Genomic DNA, 25,570 nt, shown 5'->3' with positions numbered 1-25,570 from the left:
TGTATCTCGGCTGTGTGATGTGATTCTCTCCATGCACTCCTTTCTCAGAGAGCATATAAAGTCCCCATATTTGTGTCAGTGGTGTGCTGGAGCTGATTTGTATTGGCTCATAAAAGACGATGATTAAGTTTTTAGGAATTTTGTGACACAGCTGTTATTAACATTGAATTATATAAGCTTACAGTTAAATAAATCATATTTAAAACAAAGGTAAGAAATACTTTCTAATTATTTTATTATATTTTACTATTTTTTATACCTTTGAGGCTCTTTACATGTAGTATTCCTGTACAGTGGAAATACAATGGTGTGCTGCTGAGAAGCTGTTCCCAGTTCTCTTTTAGTGACATTATGTCTGCTGTGGGAAAGTGGTCTTGGGTGGGGTGGGGGGGGGGGAGTATTTACACCAAGGGAATCAGCAAACTACTACAAATGAAGGCTTGATTGTTTTGTTGATTGCCTAGAATTTAAAAAATGAAGAAGAAAGTGTTCATGATATAGATTAATCCTAAAATTATGTCATATGCATAGCCATTGCATTGTAAATAACACAAATAAATGAGGAAATATTCTTCCATTCTTCAAAAACTATTTTCTGTTTCAGCAAAGTGACTCATGTCACCTACAAGAGTGATATTCCAACCTATGTCTTGATCATTTCACTGTTGTCTTGCTGGTTAACATAAATGCAAATATCAGCCAACATTCATGTCCAAACTACACTTATTCATCAGTTGTTACCAAAGGTTACCAAGAGATACAAGGGTTCAGCAAAAAAAAAAAAAAACACCAATACAAGCATTTTATGAGAATCAGTGGCTGTATGGTGTTTACACTAAAGGTCATAGTTATATTTATTATTTATAAATTGTGTGGTGCACATCCTATATATAAAATTTACAGTAAACTTATATATAGAACACGTACATTCTTTTCCAGAGAGACAGTTGTCAAACATTTATCAGTATACCACTACTTGTGCCTCTCTCTCATCTAGGAAAAGTCAGCGATTGGTTCAATTTTTGTTTTTTTGTTAGTTTTTTTTTTTTTTTTACTCGAGGGCAGTTCTCTCTCTTAATTGAGAAATATCCAATTTCATATCTCTACCTTTTGGCCCTTGGTTGCTTTGTATAGTGTCAAAAGGAGCTTGGCTTAAGGGCTACTACAAGGAAAGAGAAGGCAATAATTACCTATTTTCTTTCCAATTAAAAGTGGCTTTTAAGGATGAATATGTGCACACCACATTATCTGTGCTATTCGAACGTATTCTAAAATGTGGTAGTGTGGCTTTGAAATTATTTTTATGAGCTTGAAAAGGATTTAAGTTTGTGGGAAAGAAAATAACATTTTATTTATTTATTTATTTATTTATTTATTTATTGCTTTTTTAAGAAAATGGTGTGTGCAGTGGTTAAAGGCATGAAGCTGAGAATCAGAATACATGCATTTTAAGCTCAAACTTGCAAGCTGCCAACTCTGCTACCTGTTTGGATAACCTCTCTGTACTCTAGTTTCTCCATCTATGGAATAAACATTAGAATAGAATCTACTGCATCAGGTTGTTGTGATAATTAGATGAATTGATATGTGTAAACTATCTGACACAGTACCTGGAACACAGTGAAGGTTGGCCGTTCTCATTACCACTGCTGTTACTACAATTGCAGCTGCAACACAAAGTAGTTGATTCATTGACTTATAGATACTAAAGTAAACTGTACAGAGAGTGCCTGATCTTAGATTTGCTCAGCTGCGGAAAAACAGACTTACCAAAGATCACACAACTTTTAGTACTAGAACGCAAAGCAAGTGCCATATCTCCTGATAATTTGAAGCTAAACGGTTACTTTCTGAGCTATACTTGAGGATTTACCTTAACTAGTTTACTAGTCAATTTCCAAGAGCTATATGGCTCTTTAAGAAACAGAATGCTTTTATCTAAGTGTATTAGGATGCTTTACAGCTGCACTGTCCAATATGGTAGCCACATGTGATCACTGAGCATCTGCTGTGTGCCTACGGTGTTTGAGAAGTGCTGTAAGTGTAAACCACACACCGGATTTTGAAGACTTCATATGAAAATAAAATGTAAAATGAACATTAATAATTTTATATGGGTTAAAAGTTTACAATATTTTGAATATACTGGATTAAAGTATCTTATTAAAAATAATTTCACCTGTTCTGTTTTACTTAATGTGGCTTCTAGAAAACTTAAAATTATATATGTGCCTCCCAAGTGTGGCTTGTATTAGATTTATATCGGACAGTTCTATATAAGATTAATCTTCATGCCTAAATTTGAAAGTTGAAAATATTGCTTTGTTTAGTAAATCAGGAAGTGTTCTCTGCCTCGATCGAGGGCATTATTATCCACCTAGTCATCCAAGCCAGAAATCTAAGGGGTATTGTTGACTGTTCCTTCTTCCTCTATTCCACAAATAATAAAGGTTGAATCATTCTCAAATCTATGCCAATGTCATCATCCCTTCTACCAGTGCAGCCCTCACTATTCCTTATATGGACATTGCAATAGTCTCCACACCACTTTCCTCGGCCACCAGTCTTAGTTCCCCAACACCCACCTCCTACATTGTCAGATCACGTCACGCCTAAGCAAGGTCCTTCCATTGGTCCCTATTACCGTTTTCACTGACACGGCATATTCACCACCACCATCACTCCCTGCCCTCTGCCCCGTGGCCTGGACACTGCTTACTTGTCTAATCTCCTTTTACATGCTATATTAAAAATGATATGAAGAAATTCTTAAGTACGTACATTTTGTTAGGTATTGGGTTGTGGTGGGGGGTGTGGGGAGTGGAGGAGAAGGCAGAGGAAGACCTGGGCAATGGTATGAAATGATCACTTATTGTATTTATAAACTCATTAATTGTTTTAATGAAATATAAAACAGATTCAACATCTAACTGGATGTCCTGGCCAATGTGTTAAAACAAGAGGGGAAAGCAATCTATACAGTTTTATCAGACATATCTTAATGATAATTCCTCCCATTTCCTCAGGACTGTGACTGCCTTAAATGAAATAATGTATGCAAAGAGTTTAACACGGTGACTGGGACATAGTATTCATAATCACTTTCTACCCCTCTGCTCAAATATCACCCCCACCAAGCATAACTTCCCCCGAATCATCACAAGTCCTTAGGTGAAAGCCCAAGAGGTGAAATGCAAGCTTTCAGAAATAATGCATAGTTTAAGCAAGAGATCACTTTCCAGATCACCGACCACTGATTACTGAGGAACTTAAACATATGTTATTGCACAGAACAACGTTATTTGTTGAGAATAGTGAAGGGAGAAAAGGAAAAAAAAAAGCCCAGGAGGCAAAGTGAGAAGTAACTGGGAAAAAAGGGAAAACATGTTTCACGTCTGCCTCTTGCCTGAAAAATTAAACAAACAAGAAAAAAAAAAAAAAGTGAAGGATCAAGTTATTTATCTCTATATTTCAAAAAGCATATACCATAATGTGTGGAGCTACCTTAGAGAATTTCACTTAGTATTAACATGAAACCTTCTTCTTGTTGATAGGTGATTTGCTTCAGGCTAACATTCTCAATAACTCAATGGCTATCTTCGTTCTCTCTAGTAAATTCTAAAAATTAAAAAGTAATTATATAAATGATAAACACTTATGTAAACCAATAATTATGGAAACATCAATGGCTGCATGATGAAAGTTACCATCTTTGCTTTAATAATTCTTAGACTTTTTCCTTCAGAGACAGTCACTTTTTTTAGGATTACAGGAATTTTTTATATTCATTGCCCTTGTAACTTAAAAAGGTTTGGATTCAGACTGATGCATTATTTGAAATACATAATTAATAATTATTTGTACTGTTACCAAAATGAAGATGCATCTACACAATTGAACTTCTCTGTTATTTATTATTTAGCAGTTGGTCAAAAACAAACATCCTGATAGGTTCTGTGATGAAGCTGTCTTTATTTGTAGAATTTGCAAGTCTAAAGAATATTTAGAATCCATCTAGTCCACCTTCAGGCCCAATTTAGGCATCCCATTCAATTCATCAAAGGTTTTCCCTTCTGCTCTCAGATCTAATTCTTTAGACTTTTAAAAGCTTGAGAAGCCTTTAAGCTTTCTGTAAATTTAACCATCAAAATGACAAGCTTGGCTAATTACCACATTAAGAGGCTGATTTCCAATGTGATTTCCAATTTCAAAATTCCCCACTTTGAGAGAATTCCAGCACAGGGTGGTGCTTGCTTGTAACTGGATTAAGATTACCCAAGTTTCTGGAAGACAGCTTTTCCTGCTCCCACTTGGGCAAGGCAAAATGAGATCACCATTCTTTTCTGATTCCTACAACTCATGTTTTTCAATGTAAAAGGTCAAAAGGATTCTGATCTAAAATTTACATACTGTTTCTGTAAAATTACATAGTGGTGATTGCCACACTAGAAATCTTAGCTCTTTGAGGATGCCAAAATAAAGAGACTATGTTGCTTTGACTTTTCTCCTATACTTCCTAGACTCTTCTAACACCCCATCTCCCCACTTGCTTTCCAATCCCAATCTTTTTTTTTAAGCTCTTCATTACAGTATAATTGCTTTACACTGTTGTGCCAGTTTTTGCTGTACAACAAAGTGAATCAGCTGTATTTACACATATATCCCCACATCCCCTCCCTCCCACGACTCCTTCCCACCCTCCCTATCCCACCCCTCTAAGTCATCACTAATCATCGAATTGATCTCCCTGTGTTATGCAGCAGCTTCCCTCTAGCTATCTATTTTATATTTGGTAGTGTATATATGTCAACGCTACTCTCTCACTTCGTCCCAGCTTCCCCTTCACCCCCCACCCCATGTCTTCAAGTCCATTTATTCTTGCCCTGTCACTGGGTTCATCAGTGCCAATTTTTTAGATTCCATTTATATGAGTTAGCATACGGTATTTGTTTTTCTCTTTCTGGCTTACTTCACTCTGTATGACAGACTCTAGGTCCATCCATCTCACTACAAATAACTCAATTTCATTCCTTTTAATGGCTGAATAATATTCCATTGTATATCTTCTTTATCCGTTCTCTCTTGATGGGCTTTTAGGTTGCTTCCATGTCCTGGCTATTGTAAATAGTGCTGCAATGAACATTATGGTACATGTTTCTTTCTGGATTATGGTTTTCTCTGCGTATATGCCCAGTAGTCAATCCCAATCTTTTAATTCAGGGAAAGGCAAACCATGGCACATGGGCCAAATCCAGACTGCCACCTGTTTTTGTTGATAAAATTCTTTGGAACACAGCAGTGCTCATTTGTTTCCATTTGTCTATGGTTGCTGTCTTGCTATAACAAGAGAATTGAGTAATTGTGACACAGATCATATAGTCTTGGCAAGCCTAAAATACTGCAATCTGGCCCTTTAAGAAAAAATTTCTGACCTTTGGTCTGGCAGGATCACTGAGTCCTCTCATACCTTCTTCCTCACAACACATATGTGGTAGATGACCAAGTCAAGAGAGCTCTTCCACTTTTTCATGAACATGGCAAGTACTTTCATGTCATGCAAATGTTCTGTTTGCTAGGCATACCTTCTTCTTCACCTCTATTCTGGTGAGTTCCTACTCATCCTTTAAAACCCATCTTCATTTGCAATTCCTTTCTTGACTATCCCATGAAATAAAAATCTTTTTTAGCATCTTATTCTATAAATGCATTTGTCAGAACTTACCTTTTAAGAATACTTTTGTGTCCGCAAGTAAATCAATAAATTCATTTGGAGAGAACTGATTTCTTTAGTATATTATCTTACCATATACACTCACAGTATCCATTTATCCAATTCTTCTTGAGTTGTTTTGATTCTTCTTTTAGTAATAGCACTTTGATGCAGAGATGGCATCTCATTAACGTTTCATTTCGTTGCCCCCACATCCCCACTCCAAGCCATGCTGCCACTTCCCAGCTAGCCCAAAGCACAGTGCCTGGCTTGCAGTGAAAGATAAATTCTAAAAGGATCAGAGAGCAAACGTAAAAAATTCAATCACAGAAGCACTTGAAAAAAATGGGTGAATTCCTTTATAGTTTGGTAGTGGTAAAAATTTTTGTAACTATAACTCAAAATTCAGAAGGAATAAGAGAAAACATTGGTAAACTTGACTACATAAAAGCTTAAAATTAAAAACTTTTACATAGGAAAGGTACCATCAGTAAAGCAAAAGGAAAACCTGAGAGAAAAATATTTGCAATTTCTATCACAGGAAAAGGGATATTATGAAAATAAAAAAGATATTCTAAACATAAAGAAGAAATAATCCACACAATATTGAAAAATGAACTAAAGATATTAACAAATTACCAAATAATGCAAATAATTCTTATACAAAAAATGTTCAACCTCACTTATAATCAAAAATGCAAATTAAGCTATAGTCAGATATTTCTCACCTAATAAATTAGACAACAATACAAAATCTGAAATATGTTAATAAAACCTTGGGGAAAAGGGATTTGTATATCGTTGGTAGGAACTGAAAATGGTACAACCCTTATGAAGGAGAATTTGGCAACTTCCAGAAAAAATACATATGCATTTATTTTCTAACTCAGCAGCTTCATGTATAAAGATCTAACACTGGCAAAAGCACTAAAAGACACATGCAGAAAGCTATTCTTTACACCAGTCTGTAACAGCAAAAGACAGGAGCAACCCAAATGTTCCTCAATAGCAGACTGATTGAGACCACAGCAGAGAACTACACAGCTATAATAAAGAAAGAGGAGTATCTGTATATACGACTATGGAGAGATTTCCATGATATATTGTTAACTGAAAACAGCAAAGTAGAGAAAAGGCAGCCCGCACTCGTCACAACTAGAGAAAGCCCATGTGCAGCCACGAAAACTCAATGCAACCAATAAATAAATTAATTATTTAAAAAGTAGATAAAAGTACACATGGTATGTGTGTATAGTATTCTTTAAGAAATGTGGACGAGGTATGAATATACACATTTGCTTATACTTTTTTTTAAAGGGAGATTTCCACTTTAAGTGAAGACAGAGTAAGAGAGACCAAATTTAATCTCACACCTAGAAAACTGAATAAAATATATGAAATGACACTTTTCAGACACTGGAGAATAGGCAGCTGGGGATTGTTATCCCTAAGAGAAACAAAACAAGGTGATCACTGGAGGCAATTTCCAGGTCATGGTTTAAGGAAAGGGAACCCAAACATACCTGGTGATTTTGGTAAATTGAAGAAACAGGGATTGGAGTCTGGAGAGGCAAAGGCAGCTAGAATTTGTGGGCCAGAATACCAGAGAGGAGGCAGCTGCATAGGGAAGCAGCCCAAAGACTTTCAGAGGGATCCTCCCCTATCCTTGGCTGAGTATTGATCTGCATATACCTGAGAAAAATTTACCCAAAGCCAAAAAAAAAAAAAAAAAAAAATTACTGGAAAGGTACAAGGAAATGACCTTAGGAGCTCCAAGAAGACCAGATAAAGTTCATCTTTACACTGGCCAAACTGGAAAAACCTTACAATATGTGGAGAATCAGGCAGAACCTACAGAGGGTATTGCTTTATTAGAGGGACAAAATTAGTCCTAAACTAAGAGTTGTTCTATACTTATCCTTAAAAAACCTTAAAGCAAATATGAAAGAGGACTAATTGGTTCTAAGTAAATTAGCTAAATGTCAAAACAAAACATAAACATATTGAAAGGAATATAATAAAATCCAGCAACCAACAGCAAAAAATACATTTCTGGCATATAACCAATAATTATGAAACACAAAAAAGCAGCAGCAAAATATGACAAATACCCAGGATAAAAATAAATCAATGCAAACAGAACCAGAAATGACAGAGATAATGGAATCACCACATGAATACATTAAAACAACTGTTATAAATATACTTCTGATGTTCAAGAAGATAGTGGATAACATGACAAAAAAGAAAAGAAATTCAAAGATATATAAAAGATCCAAATAAAACTTCTGAAGATGAAAATTATAATGGCTGAAATTAAAAATACATCAAATGAGAATAACAGCAGATTAGACACTGCAGAAGAAAAGATCAGTGATTAATAATAGGATTCATCCAAAATGAAACTCAGAAAAAATATTAATACAGCCTCAGTGACCTTGGGGGTAATATTATGTGCAACTGGTGTCCAAAAAAAGGGGCCTGGAGGACAGAAAAAAATATTCCACATTTACTGAAAACTATGAACCTATAGGTCAAATAACTTCAATGAAACTCAAAAGCAAAAGAAACATAAAGAAAGCCACATCAAGACCCATCATAATCAAGCTTCTGAAAACCAGTAATAAGGAGAAAAATCTCAAAATGAGCCAGAGAAAAAGGGCACACTACATAACAAGGAACAAATATAATAATGCTGGTTAGGACTCCCTAGGTGGTACAGTGGTTAAGAATCTGCCTGACAATGCAGGAGACACAGGTTTGATCCCTGCTCCAGGAAGATCCCACATGCCGTGGAGCAACTAAGCCCATGAGCCACAACTATTGAGCCCATGTGCCACAACTACTGGAGCCCGCACACCTAAAGCCCATGTTCCGCAACAAGAGAAGCCATCGCAATGAGGAGCTTGCGCACCACAACGAGGAGTAGCTCCCACTTGCCACAATTAGAGAAATCCCATGTGCAGCAATGAAGACCCAACACAGCCAATAAATAAATAAATAAATTTATGTTTTAAAAAATGATGTTGGTATACAACTCATGAGACACTATTCAAGCAATGTCACAATAGTTAGACATCTCCACAGTATTAAAGAAAAAAAATTTGTCAACCTAAATTTCTTTACCAAAATATCTATAAAAATGGATGGAGAACAAGTTCTTTTCCAGAAAAATAAAAGTTTAAAAATATTTATCTCTAATAGACCTATACCATGAAATGTTATTAAAATTTTCTCAGGCAGAAGAAAAATGACAACAGATAAAAATTTAAATCAACAACAACAAAATGAAGAGTACCAAAAATGGTAAATATGCAGAAGTCATAAAATACATTTTTCTCATTTTTAATCTCTTTAAAAAATAACTAACTCTTAAAAGTAAAAAATAATAACAATGTATTGAAAGATGAAATAGAGGTATAATGTGGTAAGGGTTTTACACTATACATGAAGTGTTATGATACTGTTTGAAGATAGACTATAAGTTAAAAATGATTTATTGTGAACCTCACTAAAATCTCTAAAAAATAAGAGACGGTTAATAAATCAATAACAGAAACAAATTTAAATCATTAAGAAAAAGAAAACTTGTTTAATGCAAAGGAAGGCAAGAAACAAGAAAAAAACACACAGAGCAGAAGAGACAAATAGTGATTAAGCATTAAGATAGTAAACTTAACCCTAACCATATAGATAATTACATTAAATGTATATGATCTAAACAGACAATTAAAAGGCAGAGATTATCAGACTGGCAAATATATGTTGCCACATTTTTTTTTATGTTGAATTTTTTTTAAGCTCTTTATTGGAATATAATTGCTTTACACTCTTGTACCAGCTTTTGAGGTACACCAAAGTGAATCAGCTGTATTTCTACATATATCCCCATATCCCCTCCCTCCCACAATTCCCTCCCACTCTCCCTGTCCTGGCCCTCTAAGGCATTACCCATCATTGAGTTGATCTCCCTTTGTTATACAGCAACTTCCCACTAGCTATCTATTTTACAGTTGATAGTGTATATAAGTCTATGCTACTCTCTCACTTCGTCTCAGCTTTCCCTTCGCCCCCCGCCCCACTCAACCCCATGTCCTCCAGTCCATTCTCTGCATCTGCATCCTTATTCTTGCCCTGTCACTGGGTTCATCACTACCTTTTTTTTTTTTTTAGGATTCTGTATATACAAGTTAGCATACAGTATTTGTTTTTCTCTTTCTGGCTTACTTCACTCTGTATGACAGACTCTAGGTCTATCCACCTCATTACATATAGCTCCATTTCATTCCTTTTTATGGCTGAGTAATAGTCCATTGTGTATATATATATATATATATACAGGCCACATCTTCTTTATCCAGTCATCTGTTGATGGGCATTTAGGTTGCTTCTATGTCCTGGCTATTGTAAATAGTGCTGCAATGAACATTATGGTACATGTTTCTTTTTGGATTATGGTTTTCTCTGGGTATATGCCAAGTAGTGGGATTACTGGATCATATGGTAGCTCTACTTTTAGTTTTTTAAGGAACCTCCAAACTGTTTTCCACAGTGGCTGTTCCAACTTACATTCCCACCAACAGTGCAGGAGAGTTCCCTTTTCTCCACACCCTCTCCAACATTTATTGTTTCTAGATTTTCTGATGATGGCCATTCTGACTGGTGTGAGGTGATACCTCATTGTGGCTTTGACTTGCATTTCTCTGATGATTAGTGATATTGAGCATCCTTTCATGTGTTTGTTGTGTTGCCACATTTTAAATATAAAGACAGATAGTTTAAAGTTAATAAAAACGGAAAAAACATAGTGTGTAAGCACAAATCAAAAGAAATCTAGAGTGGTTATCAGACAGAGTATGCTTTAGGTCAAGGAATATTTCCAAGGAATAAAGAGGAATAGTTCACAATGATATAAAGATGAATTCATCAACATGACATAATTCTAAATGTGTATGCACCTAATAACAGAGTTTCAAAACACACAAAGCCAAAACTTAAAGAACTGAAAGGAGAAACAGACAAGTCCACAATTATAGTTGGAGAATTAAACACCTGTCTCTCACTAACTGATAGAATAAGAATAAATAAATTAATAAGGAGAGAAAACACTTTAATAACACTGCCAATAAACATGACATTTGTAGAATATTGACCTCAACAACAGGAGGATACACATTTTTCTGAAAGTGTTCACGGACTAGTCAACAACACAAAATATATGCTGACCTATAAAACAAGTAACAATATATTTGAAAGGACTAAACTCTTATAAAACATGCCTCTAACCACAGTGAATTAAATTAAGACTCAATAACAGAAAAGATATCTGTCAAATCACCCCATATTTATAAATTAAACACTTTTAAATAACCCAAAGGGCAAAGAAGAAATCAGAAGGGAAAATGGAAAGCATTTTAAACTGAATGAAATGAAAATCACAATATATCAAAATCTGTAGCATACATATACTGTAAGGTTGTAATTATTGGGAAATTTAGAGCATTAAATGCTTATAATGAAAAAAAAAGAAATCTCAAATCAATGATCTAAACTTTCACCTCATAAAGTTAGAAAAAGAAAAGAAAATTAAATACAAAATAAGCAGAAGATAGAAAATGATAGAGCAGAAATAAAAATAAAAGCCAGGAAAAAAATAGTGACAAATAAATGAAACTAAAAGCTGGTTCTTTTGGAAAGGTCAACAAAATTGACCTTGTAGCCAGATTCATCAGCATAAAAAAGAACAAATATAGGTAGCAATATAAAGAACAAATGAGGAAATGGAATACCATTACAGATCCTACAAGTACGGAAATGATAATAAAAGAATATCAGGAATGCTCTTAAGTCAATAAACTTGATAATTTAGATAAAATGGATAAATTCCTTGTAAGACAAAAAACTATGAAAGCTCATTCAAGAAGAAATAGATAACCTAATTAGTCATATATTGATTAAACACATTAAATTCATAGTTAAAAACTCCCCTACACAGAAAACCTCAGACCCAGATGTTTTCATAAATAAGTGCTACCAAACATTTAAGGAAAAATACTGCTATTTTTAAAAACAAAAAGAAGAGGGAAAACTTCTCAATATTTTTTATGAGGTCTGCTTTACCGTAAAAGCAAAACCAGAAAAAGACATTAGCAGACAATCATATACTGATTTCCCTCATGTACATAGAAACAAAAATCCTTAACAAATTAAATACAGCAATATATAAAAAGGATAATACATCCCTACTACATGAATTTCATTCCAGGAATATAAAGTTGGCTTAACATTTTAAAATAATTCAGTGTAACTCAATATACTAAAAAGGAAAATCATATGATCATCTCAGTAGATGCATATGAAGTATTTGACAATATTCAACTCCCATTCATGACAAAGATGCTCAGTAAAACAGAAACAGAGGGAAAAATCCCTCAACCTTATAAAGAGCATTTATGAAAAACCTACAGGTACCTTCATAATTAATGGTGGAAGACTAATTGCTTTACCTCTAAAATCTGAAACAAGACAGGGATGCCTGCTCTCACCCATCTCTATTCAACATTATATTAGAATTCCTAGGTAGTGGAATAAGAGAAGAAAAATAAATAAAAGGCACAGATTGGAAAGAAGTAAAAGTATCTTTATTTATAGACAACATGATTATCAAATAGAAAATTCGAATGAATCTAGCAAAAAAGGTATTAGAATTAATAGGTGACTATAGCATACAAGGTCAATATAGAAAGTCTATTGTGTTTATATATAAGTAACATTTGGAAACAGAATTTTAAAAAGGATTATCTTTTACAATAGCACCCAAAATATTAATTATTTAGGGATAAATTTAACAAAATATGTGTTAGTCATGTAAACCGAAAACTTAAAATTACTGCCAAGAGAAATTTTAAAATATCTATATAAATGGATAAATATACTATATTCATGAAGACTCAGTATTGGTAAAAGTCAATTCTCCCCAAACTGAGTTATAGAGTCAATGGAATTCCAATCAAAAGTCAAGTAAACTTTTGCAGAAGCAGACACGTTGATTTTACAATTTATATGGCAAAGGTAAGGACCTAGAATAGCCAAACATTTCCAAAACAGAATGAGGTTGATATGATACAGCACTTGTCTTTCTCTGTCTGACTTATTTCACAATTTACATTCCCCACTAACAGTGTACAAGAGTTCCCTTCTTTCCACACTTTCACCAACATTTGTTATTTGTGTTCTTTTCAATGATAGCCATTCTGACAGGTATGAGTTGACATCTCATTGTAATTTTGATTTGCATCTCCCTGAAGATTAGTGATGTCAAGCATCTTTTCATATGCCTGTTGGCCATCTGCATCTCTTTTTTGGGAAAATGTCTATTCAGCTCTTCTGCCCATTTTTAAATTGTGTTGTTTGTTTTTTATGATTCTGTGAATATAAAATTCTAGAAAAGACAAACTATAGTGACAGAAAGCACATCAATGGTTGCCATGGACCAGAGGCAGGAAAAAGGGAATAACTGCAAACAGGCACAAAGAAACTTTCTGAGGTGAAGAAAAATAGTTTATATCATGGGCATATTGGTGTTTTCATGTGATACAGCATGTAATGGTGTTACATTCTTCAAAGGTCAACAAGTGATACAAATAAAATTAGCTAATTTTATTGTTTACCATGAAAGCTAATGTTTTAAAAGAAAGAAAAGGTTTAAAGTATAAATAGTTATATATAGGAAGAAAGAGGAAATAGATAGAAGGTACAAAGATAGAAGCTAGATTCACTGCATATACCTTACTTGGTATATATATATATTTCACATAATTATAAAAGAAAATTAAACATTATAAAAGCAATCCCTAAAAATTTAATGTACAATAAAACAAGCTAACCTAATCTGCACTCACCCAAAAGCATAATGCTCTTTGGGGAACTATTCCATGTGACCCTATAACACAGTAATTTGACTGTACATTCCTAATAGCATACGCTAGTAGGACAAAAAAATTGCAAAGAAAAAAAAATTCTTTTTAGTAATCATAGTGTTGATGGCAGTGTTATCACACTAGAAGCCATCAGTAACTACTGAGCCTTGCCAAAAATTGACTCATGAGCTAACCTGATAACCCCTCACTTGTCAAAGATGAAACAATATCAATATTATCTTTGTTATCAATAAGAATAACTGTAGTGCACTGAAACGCATCAAATATCTTTAAATCAATGAATTTCAAAAAAATTCACATCTTTATTGTTAAAAGTCATAAATTTTAAAAAATTAATATTCATCCTGCCTTTATTATAGGAACTGTACCTCAAGGAAATAAAAGAGTTAATGAGTGAATCTTATAGGAGTACTCCAACTAATAATTGAGGAAGGAATAATATAACTAAAATTCCACCTCTTTACAACTTCCAGTGAAATAATGAATCTAAGACATTGACCAGCAGTGGCTACTGACATCCAACAAAGACAGAAACTAAATATTATACTAAAGTGAGTCAAAAATTATCTACAGCCAGAGTGCGGATAATTTTTGACTCACCCTCATATATTTAGGTAAAGGTAAACAATACCACCTATGAAATATTCTTGCCAAAAAAAACAAAAAAAATTTAACCTACATCTGATCAATCTAGATCTAACTACCAATGCAACGGATAGAAGAATATGTTAAATGACACCATGGAGATGCAATCAAGGGAAACTATAGGACAAACCTGATTTCTTTAATAATTAAGAAATTAAAAGAATAGAACTAGTGGGGAAATGACAATATAAGGAATCACTTGATTTGAAGGGGTATGATATTGTGATAACACTTAAGAAGTAGTGTTTGTTTTAGAGATACATTTAGAAATATTTATAGACCAATTTACATGGTATCTGGGATTTGCATCAAAATAACATGGAGGTGAAAGGGATATATACCTTATTTGGTATATATACATATTTCACATAATTATGGATAATTAGTTATGGATTGATAATTGTTCAAATCTAGATGAAATTCTTCATTATACTATTCTATTTAGTGCATCTTTGAGATTTTCCATAATAAGAGAAAGCTAAAAGATACTTGCTATCGTAATAGTAGACTCACAGTTAAATACAAGAAGATAACTGAGAATGATTTTTAAACACTTTTTGCAAGCCATCTTATACCTAAGATTTGAATGAATGAATCCTTTAAACAGTGTCATAAGTAGCAAATCATACTTCCAGATTCAGGTATTTGAAGGATAATATTTAAATGACAGATTCGCAATTGTTTATGAAACTAAGACGGCATGTAGAATGAAAATTAGATTTTGACTTGAAAATAGAAAGATCAAAAGCTTAGAAAGATACCAATTTTTTAAAAAGCCAGTCATTAATCTTGTTATTTCCAAAATACGCCTTATTTTCTTACAATATTGTAGCGAAGAAAGCACTTATCAGGTTGCAGTTACAAGTGGGGCAAAACATCAAAGCAGAGGCTAGTAAGTAGTACCGTGTTCTTATGAGGTGCTCCATTGTTTCAATAAGAGTATATTAAATTGAGTTTTGCTAAGGGAAATAAACTGAAGTGATTTAACAAAGGCATGTGAAACTCAACCTATGAACCAGGTCTATCCTATTGTCGTGGGTAGCTGATGCAATTTTCACCCTCCTTGACCATCATGGATTCTGGAGCTTCACATTCTCAGTCAGCCCTATTACCACATTAAATTCAGCAGAGTGAGGGATTTTGCTAAGGTTATACCAGATTAGAACCACCAATTTAACGTCAAAACTAGTATTAATCCTTTGTTTAACCTATCATGCTTCTCAAACTTGCTGACTGATTTTCCGTATAGCTGATTGTGTAGTACTGCATTGTGTTGTCAGCTATTTTTCAGAAATAGCTTTTTTTCTCATATCCACCTTCCTACCACACCTACACACATACCAGCAACGTCACAGGACTTCGCGGGAAGTACTGCTTGATGCCGCAATTCATTTTGAGTCACAAAAGCAGAAATGAAATGTTCTCCTACTACTGCCCCTCATCCAGTTTCCCCCTCATTCAGAGTAATATTCACAAACCTCAAGCAACAAGGGTCAGTAGCATTTGGCCCTTATCTGAGACCTGATCTAAGGAATGTAAGGAGCTCTTCAGAATAAATGGGCTTAGTTATTTTCATAATCTCTCTCTGACCAGTCCTCAAAACAAGACTCACAGTTCTTCATAAGGCACCACATGAATGTAGCTCTTTAATACTTATCCAAAGAAATGTACAGCTGAAATTCCATCAAAAATATTTTTATTGCTAAATTATGAGAAGAATTTTACTTAACACTTATTTTAAGCTACTATAAGCTAGGCACCATTCTCATTATTTTATAAATACTAATTTAACATCATAAACCTATAAGGTAGCTACTATAGGCTACCACATAATGAAACACCACAGTTTCATTAAGGAAGAAACTGAGGTACAGAGAGATTAAATAACTTATCCTAGGTCACACAGCTATTAAGAAGCAGAGGTGGGATTTGAATCCAGGCTGGGCTTGCTTAACTACTATACTCTGCCACCTCTCTATTAAATTCCTCTGACACTTCAGCTATGCTACAGCTCACAATACAAACTCCCTTTCTCTCTATAGCTAAATACCATATTTTAAACATGTCAATCAACTTAAGCTTATGACAGTTTAAAAAATATCTTTGAACATGTTCTTAAAACCCACGTAAAAGAAGACAGTCCTCAGAGTAAGGGTCAAGGGGAAGTTAAGAATAAGTAAACTGAATTAAATATATAACTCCTAATGGTTCACAGATGGACCCTTAACTGTTCATTTACTGAAAAAACATGGGGGTAAAAGAACCTTTTCTCCATTTGCTACATATGATAATGGCAAAGATTCATCAGCTAAAAAAATAAGTTGCAAGTTTACTGCTTTTTTCTTTCCATAAGGTAAGTGCATCTCATTTTATGTGCTTAAAGCTTACCTATTCACAATATAGCACACAAGATGGCTCCTGGAAAATTATAGGGGCACTGCTTGCAGACAGAATTTTGGAGGTACACAGGTGGAAACTTCCAGTAGATGCTAGGAGACACAAGTGAAAGCCAGTGAATACACCATAGGAGAAATTTTGTAAAGTGTAACCTATGGTCTACACATTTGAAGACATTATGTTAAGAGACAAAGTTAAAAAAAAAAAAAAAGAGACAAAGTTATGTTGCTGCATAATTTATTCTTATGGTTAGCCTACTTTACAATTAATTTGAGAAAATGGCCCAGTGACAGGGACAGTATCTTATACTTTGCAGCTGAACTATACTCATTCTATCAACTGCATTCCCTACCCTTGATAACTAGCACTGCCTAAAAATAAAAATATATTGAAGTTAAATTTAAACTTAAGAGATTAGTGATATGAGTATTCTTGTGCTGGATGGAAGTATCCAATGAAAAAAATGTCTTTACAAGTCCTATTCATATAGATGTTACAAGAATAATGGAAGAGGTGAGCAAAATTCCATAAGCCATCAAGACAGATATAGGATATCCCCAAGCAAAGGAGAAATTCTCTTGATCTTGGGAAATGAAAAAAGGGAATTTAAATTTTCTTGTAAGGAGAACTTAGAGCAAGAGGAGACATTTTAAGCAGCGGGGGGAAAAATCCACTGACGGCTATAGATAATCAATAATTTAGTCAACATTTTAAGAAAGAGAAAGAAAATCAACTCTCCTGCTCTTAATACAGAAAAATAGTAAAAATGTATTTCAGTTCAGTATGCAGGCTAGACAAGAGGAAAAGATGACAAAAACTAGGAGAAAGAAAAGACCATCCCCTCAGACTTGTTCTAATTATCACTTCTATAATGATAGCAATCATATATGGTACATTTTCTTGAATCATTCCAGTTTCAAATATTCTGCACTTGTGTTCAGATACATTCATTTGTATTTATCACATGTTCTGACGTTTGGTTTGGAAAATGTTGTCATCACACCTACTTGTACCCAGTCCTGTTGTAGTTCCAGTTCCTCCCCGCTTTGGTTTCCCTATCATCTCCCTCTCAAACTCCCCCACACCCAGACAATCCCCAGTTCTAATGTGTTTTGGTTCCGTAACCTTACCTTCCTTCTCGCGGTGGTAGTCTGGATTCCCAACCTGACTAGCCTTCAGACTTCCAGTCCTGAACTGCTCTCCAGGCTATAAATTCAATCCCATCCTCCACCTCAACTGGACAAAATTAGTTTGCTTGTCTCTGTGCCTTGAACTCCCTAATAATCCCTGGCAGCTTTTTGGCCACAAGTTCCCTTTCCACAAACCTCAAAAAGGAATATATTTTAGGTACTTACCTTTGGTCACCCAACTAAAGTGAGTTCCTCCCTCTCTGAAAGGTTCTCACAGTGCAATTAAGATGAAGAAACAGTGATGGGAAAATCAGTTCGAGTTCTCAAATATTTACTGAGCATCCACTGTACGTGCCAGGATAGCATTACATTCTTCATTAGCCAGCAGGGGATGGAACGGACACACCCCAATGCATAAGGCATCCTTTGCTCTCAAAACCCTTAGAATTGAACGGGTAAGGGACAGGGGTGAAAACTTAACTAGGATATGAGGCTGAGTTCTTAAGTGAGATAATCTATCTTCATCGGCCGAATTAATTTTAGAGGGAAAGGATGAACTAGGGAAATATGCTTGCCTCTCTGTTGTGAGCACAAAAGGGGAAACAATTGTTTCTGACCAGAAGACTGGGAAAGTCTTTGTGGTGGAAACTGCTTTTGGACTAGCCTGGAAGGGTAAGTAGGTTTTCAGCTGTGGGCAACGAAAGGGCAGGAGAATGTTCTTGGTGTGCTGCCTACGTTGTTGCCTCCTAGAATCTATCTGGCTGCTCTCACTCGTTTCCCAATGGGGAAATGTATTACTTTGCTAAAGCTGCTGAAACAAAGTATGACAAACTGAGTGACTTAAAACAACAGAAACTTATTGTCTCAAGGTTCCGGAGGCCGGAAGTCCTAGGTCAAGGTTGTTGGCAGGGTTGGTTCCTTCTGAGTTCTGTGAGGGAGAATGTGTTCTTGCCTAGCTTCTGGTGGTTTGGTAGCCAACTTGTCTTTCTTTGGCTTGTAGAATCATTACCCTGATCTTTACCTTCATCTTCACATTTTACTCTTCCCCTATGTATGTGTCATTCTTTAAATTCCCCCTTTTTATAAAGACACCAGTCACTGCACTAAGTATGCTATTAATATATATACGCATTTAGAAATGGACAGCTATAAGGTAATGAAATGGATTCTTCTGTATGGTTTGTGAAAATCACTCTATATCTACTACTCTGTAGATCAATTAGAAAGATTTCTTGTAGCACAAAGGCATTTTCATGTTTACAGATTTTTGTTTGGTGGAATACTGGTCTTTTGCGAATTCTTCACCTCAAATCCCACAGCACCTTGAAGAAACATCTCAAGTTTCATGTTTTTAGATTCTCTATATCTGAGCAGACAAGAAAGGCACATTTTATGCCTACAGATTCCAAGTCCACAAATGACTTGTTTTCTTCCCATGAGAGGTAAACGAACAAAGGGAACAGATAATGCATTACAGTACAAACAGGATCCAAACAAAAATATCAGAGAGCTTGGCTCCTGAACAAGTGATAAGAGGTTTAATGCCATCTACTCTTACTGTAAAGTTCCTTTAAGAGGATACTCAGTTTAAAAGGGAGGAAAGCAAGAGAGGGTATTTTCATCTTTCCATTTCGGTAATAGGAGTTGTACTGAAAAGGAGTCATAATGGTAATAATACTTTAGATTTTCATAATGCTTTAGAATTTTCAAAGTGTTCTCACATATTCTATTTCACTTGACTACAACAGCCCTGTTTGGTGGGCAAAATAAGGGCACTGACCTCCATTTTACAGATAAAGACACTGAGAGAGTTTAAGGGGTCTCCCAATGTGACCCAGCTAATAAATAATAAGAAACACAAAGAAGGTATCCCAACTTTAAGAACAGCTTTTTGTTAGCCTTTGGGAACAGCATGTAGCTTCTCAATGTCAAAACTGAATTGACTTATGAAGCTCTTCACCAAGAATTTATTGCAAAAGGTGTGCAGGCCAAATGTTTATGAGCTGTTTCAGGCCAAAATGTTTATCAGCTGTTATAGTGTTGCTGATAGAGCTACGTATTATTTCATTAATGGCTGCCAAACATCACATGTAAACAATGAACTATAGAAAAAATAAAACACAAGACCATATCATTGCTCCAAAGTATTAAAAGACAATTTAATTTATTCATTGATTCAACAAATCAGTTGAATGTTGAGCAATGACTATGCACTATACATTGGGCTACATACTACGGGTACAATACAAGCCAAAGTGAAATCCTCCCATCTTCGTGGATGTTACTGTTTGGCACGTGTCTGGTGTGTGTGTATGGGGGAGGTGGGAGGAGTGCTCATAACTAAATAATTATAAAATGTGAAGTGTACTATGAAAGAAAATTGTGACAGAAAGACCTCTTCTAAGCAGATAGACTGGGATAATCAGGAAAGCCCTTTCTGAGGAAGTGATGTATGAGCTGAGATTCAAAGTATGTGGATGAGTTAAGAAGGACCAATGGTGTGGTGGGGGAGGGTATAGCAAAGAGGAAATAGATACCAGGCAGAAGAAATAGAGTGTGCAATGGCCTCAAATTGGGATAGAGCATAGCACATTTTAGAATACGGAAGAATTGTCTATAATAGCCACCTCTACTTTCTTACCTGTTTCTCTCTTTAAAACTCTCAGCCAGGTTCCCATCTCTACCACTCCACTCACACTGTTCTTAAGGTCAGCAATGACCACCATATTGTAAATCCAACAGGCACGTCTCTGTCATCTCATTCAATCTCTCACTAGCATTCAGACTACTAATAACCACCCCCCGCCCCCCCCCCTTTAAAAAGCTGGTAACAATCTCTGGGCTCACCTTCTCACTCTTCTTTGCTGGCTTTTCTTCTTTTGCTTGACTTTTCAATGTTGAAGCTGTAGGGTTTGATGCTAAGCGCTTTGCTTTTCTCTACCTATATCTTTAAAAGATGTCACCCAGTCCCATGGCCTTAATCTCACTATGTTGTCAATCTCAAATACAAATCCCTAGACCTGGCCTTTCTACTGAAACTCAAGATTCATATGTAATTGCCTTATGTCTCCACTTGAATACCAAAAGGACCTCTCAAACTTACAGAAAAAAAGCAGATTCCCATCCCCTCAAAACTGCTCATCTCCTCATCTTCTCCATCTTAGTACTGATAAATGAGGGACTCATCCCCATTCTTCTCTTCCCCTTACTCTACCCCCACATAAATATATTAACAAGTTTCTATCTCCAAAATACATCCTATAATCATTCACTTCTCTCCACCTTTATTACCATCACCCTGATCTGACTAACCAAGCCCAGACAAGTTCACTGATTCTCTGACTAGTCTCCCTGCAGCCACTGCTTCCCTCTTTACAACCAACTCCACCATGGCAAACAGAACACTCCTTTTAAAATGCAATTCAGATCACTTCATTGCCTTTCTTGAAACCCTCCAAGGGCTCTCCCTTTCACTTGGAATAAAATCCAAACTCCTTAATCTAGTTTACTATAATCTGGTCCAAGCCCACCTCTTTAACCTCATCTTCTTCCACACCTTCTTTCTTCCACACTGTGATAGGCAGAATAATGCCTCCCTCGCTAAGATATCCACATCCCAATCTCTGGATCCTGTGAATATGTTACCTTACATGACTAAGGCAAATTGCGACTGCAGATGAAATTAAGGTTGCTAATCAATTGACTTTGAAATGGGAAGATTATTTGTGATTATTTGGGAGGTCCAAGGCAATCAGAAGAGTTCTCAAAAGTTGAATAGGGAGGCAGAAGACACAGAGTCAGAGAATAAGATATGACTATAGGTCTAGCGGTTAGGACTCCAGGCTCCCAATGCAGGGGGCCCGGGTTCAATCCCTGGTCAGGGAACCAGATCCCACATGACGCAACTAAGAGCTCGCATGCCGCAATTAAGACCTGGTGCAGCCAAATAAATTTTATAAAACATATGACTATAGCAGCAAGGTCATCAACATGATGCAATGTGGGTAAGACTCAGTCCATGTTGTTTAAGATGGGAGGAGGACAGTCATGAGCCAAAGGGGTGCGGGCAGCATCTAGAAGCTGGAAAATGCAAAGAAATGCATTCTACGCAGAGCCTCTAGAAGGGACTACAGTCCTGCTGACACCTTGAATTTAGCCCAATGAGACCCATTTCACATGTTTCTGACTTCCAGACTATAAAGAATGTAAATTTGTTTTGTTTTGAGCCACTAAATGTGCAGTCATTTTTACACAGTAATAGAAAACTAACACACTACCTCACAATGGACCAGACGCACGAGTCTGTTTCACAAAGAGACCTGTTTCTGCCTCAGAGCTGCTATCTTTATGGTCATCACTACCTGGAACGTGAGGTTCCCACACATTAACGTGGCTGACCTGGCTCCTTCTGGTCATTGTGAGCTCAACTTCAGAGTGGCCTTTCCTTGACCGCTTCTAAGTTCCAAGTGGCTAGTCTTCACTTTCTTCCTATCCCATTGTGTTTCACTTTCTTTGTGGCATTTGTACCATCTGAAATTATCTCTGACAGTTACTGGTATGGCTGCTTGTAGCCTAATTCCCTGCTGCAGACGACAAGTTTCATAATAAGACCCCTGCCCTTACTTACCACTGTATCCTTGGTACCCGAACAGTATTTGGCACAAGCTACATGCTTAATCATAAATGTTAACCACTGCATAAATGAAAACTACATCGGTGGAGAGTAAAGGGTATTGGAGAGAGAGGTGTGAGAAAAGGCTGGAGAAGTGGACAAAGGCAGATCACATGGTATCTCAGAGTGCTTGTTAAGAACTTTCAGCTTTGCCTTAAGAACACTGAGAATCCATGGAAAAACTGCAGGTAGGGGAGTAATGTATTTACATTTCTGATTTTAAAAGATTATTTGGTGACAGACTGGAGTGGGGGCAATGGTATATGGGAATGTAAGGAGAATAGATAAGAATGCTGTTGGGTAGCCTAGGCAAAAAATGATGGTAAACTTGGACCAGGGGTAGTAGCAGTGAAAAAGCTAATGTATTACAATGTAATTAGAGATATAATCTGGAATTAAAATGAACAAGACTAGGTGACAGATTGGGATATAAAGAGTCCAAATGAATAGAGCTCAAGTGGTGACCTAAACGGGAAGAAAATCTAAAAAAGAGTGGATATATGTATACGCGTAACGGATTCACTCAGCTGTACAGCGGAAACTAACACAATATTGTTAAGCAACTATACTCCAGTAAGAATTAATTAAAAAAAGAAAAAGAATGACTTTCAGATTTCTATTCTAAGCAACTTAGAAGACTATAGCGCCAATTTCTAAGATGGGAAAACTGCAGAAGGATCAGGCCTGAGTGTGTACATTGGGAGGGAAAGATTGGAAGCTCAGTTTCAGCTTTTGTTATATTTGAGTTGTCCTCAAGACACAAAAGTGGTGACATCATACGTACAGCTAAATTTTGAGCCAGGAATTCAGATTAGAAGCAATGGTGGTACGTAATGTGTTTTGAAGATAGAAACACTCAAAGCCATGGGACTGGATGAAATAACCTAGGGAGAGAGCAAAACAAAGGAGGGTTCTCATTGCAAGTTCTCCTGTTCCAAGAAGTCTTATCGATGTTCCTCACTGCAACCAGAAAGCTGACCGTGCTCAGGCTGGGAAGATGCCTGTCTGAGAATTCACTCAGTCCATTTAAACTACCACAGGTGGGATTCCCTCTTTTCCACTCCTCTCCGCACATTTAGGTAAAGAAAAAGCCGGCAAAAGACTGACAAAGAGCAGGTAAGGCGATTGAGGGAAACTTGGAGAACTTCATTTCATAGACTCTATAATGATATCCCAAATTAAAGGAACAGATAGGAAAACAGTGATTTGTGTGGGATAAATGACCCTTCCCTTATCAGAGTATTATGAAACCAAAGCCTCTCATCTTACCCTAAGTTCTTGCACTGGATGAAATGTGTCTCAAGGAAACAGAATTCTTGATGCAACTAGTTTTCCTATAACAATATTATCAAAAGGGTAATTTGTCAAAGGCCCCTTCTCTCCAGGTGTGTGTTACAGGCAGTAGCCAAATTCAAGCACCCTGATCCCTTTCATTGTGGAGGTGAGATGGCACCTCTCAATTCTGTAATCCAGAGTTCTCAAAGTGGGGACCCGGGGGGGTTCCCAAGACCCTTTCAGGTAGTCCTCAAAGCCCAAAACTATTTTCACAATAATACCAAGATGTTATTTAGAGACTAGATAACATGTGGTATCACAACAGACTGAATGTTGAAAGAGACAGAATACATTAAAGAGATTAGCAAAAACGTAAAACAATGCCACTCTTTTTTTTTCTGTAGACAGTTATTTTTCACAAACATGTTAACCAGTAAGGGGTTCATTACTGTGAGTTTTAAATAAATTGAAATAAAAACTTCCCCGTTTTAATTTCTGACAGTAAATATCAACAGATAAAATCCAGATGAACAGAAGGTCTTCGGCATCCTCAGCAATTTTTAACTGTGTGAAGAAGTCCTGGACCAAAGTTTGATAAGCACTGTCCTAAAAGGCCACCAGAAGGGTTCTGAAAATGGGGACAAAGGACAGGAGGCTCCCCACGCCCTGCCTGTGGCCGGCAAAGCCCCATCTGTGCTGGAACTTCGGGATGCTCTCTCCCAAAGCCCCTGGTATAATACCCCGACCCCGGGTCTCACCTGGAAGCCTCGCCGTCTCCAGCCCGGCCGGCCTCTCGGGTTTGCAGCCTGGGTCCAGCGCGGGCACTACTCCCGGTCACTGTCCCGGGGCCGCGGGTGTCATCTACTCGCGGAAGGGACGGTGCAGACCGGGTCTCAGGAGTGCTAGGAGTCGCCGAGGAGTAGCCGTTCTCTATCGGAGGGCCCGGCCCTCGCCCATCTTGGACTCTCCACGGAACACCGGGGCCGGGTTGGGCAGTTTCACGGTCCTCTGGGCCCTTCCCTCTCTCCTGAGGTCGGGAAACACTGGGCAAGTCCTTCAGAGCCTCGTCGTTGTCGTCCCCGGCGCCAGGGTCAACGTGGCGCGTCGCGTGCGATGCCCTGAGGCGCGGGAAGCGTTGTCTTTCAGGCCCGTCCGGGACCCTCAGGCTCTCTGAGTCTGCGCAGTAGAGGCCTAGCGATTTCTCCCCCACAACACACCCCTGTCCTTGTGACTGGGTGCAGGGGCGGGGCGTCTTCAAGGGGTGGGGCACCTTTGGGGGCGGGGCGTCTTCAGGCTGGGGAGGGGCAGCCTGGAAAGGAGGGGTCCGCAGGTTGGGTTTTGTCTAGCACTGATAAGCTTTGGTTGATAAGGACAGGGAGTGTATTTTTGTTTTGCTTCTGCTTTTAGAGAGTGGAAATGTGCTTTAAGAATTAAAAACAAACACTCTAAGGAGCAGAGCAGGGTAGGTATACATAAACAATAGTTTGAAAGATAATAGAGCCAGCCTACCCCACCTAAGGAGGATTGTGAAGAGGGAGAACAAATGCAGGGGAGCAAAATTAATATCATATTGACCGGCTCTGCATCTGAGGATTCAACCAACCATCAATTAAAAATAATTGGGAAAAAAAATTCCAGAAAGTTCCAAAAAGCAAAATTTGAATTTGTGGAGCACCAATAACTACTCACATAGTACTGACAAATATTTGCATAGCATTTACATTGCATTAATATTATAAGTAATCTAGAGATGATTTTAAATATATGGGAGGGTGTGCATAGGTTATGTAGGTTGCGTGCA

At 36.8% G+C, this 25,570-nt stretch overlaps 1 protein-coding gene across 1 annotated transcript in view; it reads right to left on the bottom strand.

Moving 5' to 3' along the window:
- Positions 1 to 24,609, bottom strand: part of ARHGAP28 (Rho GTPase activating protein 28) — a 201,189-nt gene extending 176,580 nt beyond the window's left edge. Inside the window, exon 1 of the mRNA XM_057700454.1 lies at positions 24,528 to 24,609. The gene's annotated coding sequence lies outside the window, so the exon portion shown is untranslated. The remainder of the gene's footprint in view (positions 1 to 24,527) is intronic.
- Positions 24,610 to 25,570: the final 961 nt, after the last annotated feature.

Source organism: Hippopotamus amphibius, chromosome 11 (assembly GCF_030028045.1).
Source record: "Hippopotamus amphibius kiboko isolate mHipAmp2 chromosome 11, mHipAmp2.hap2, whole genome shotgun sequence".
In the NCBI taxonomy this organism is placed as follows: Eukaryota; Metazoa; Chordata; class Mammalia; order Artiodactyla; family Hippopotamidae; genus Hippopotamus; species Hippopotamus amphibius.
Note: the sequence above shows the minus strand (reverse complement) of the source record. Positions and strands in the feature narration are given on the sequence as shown.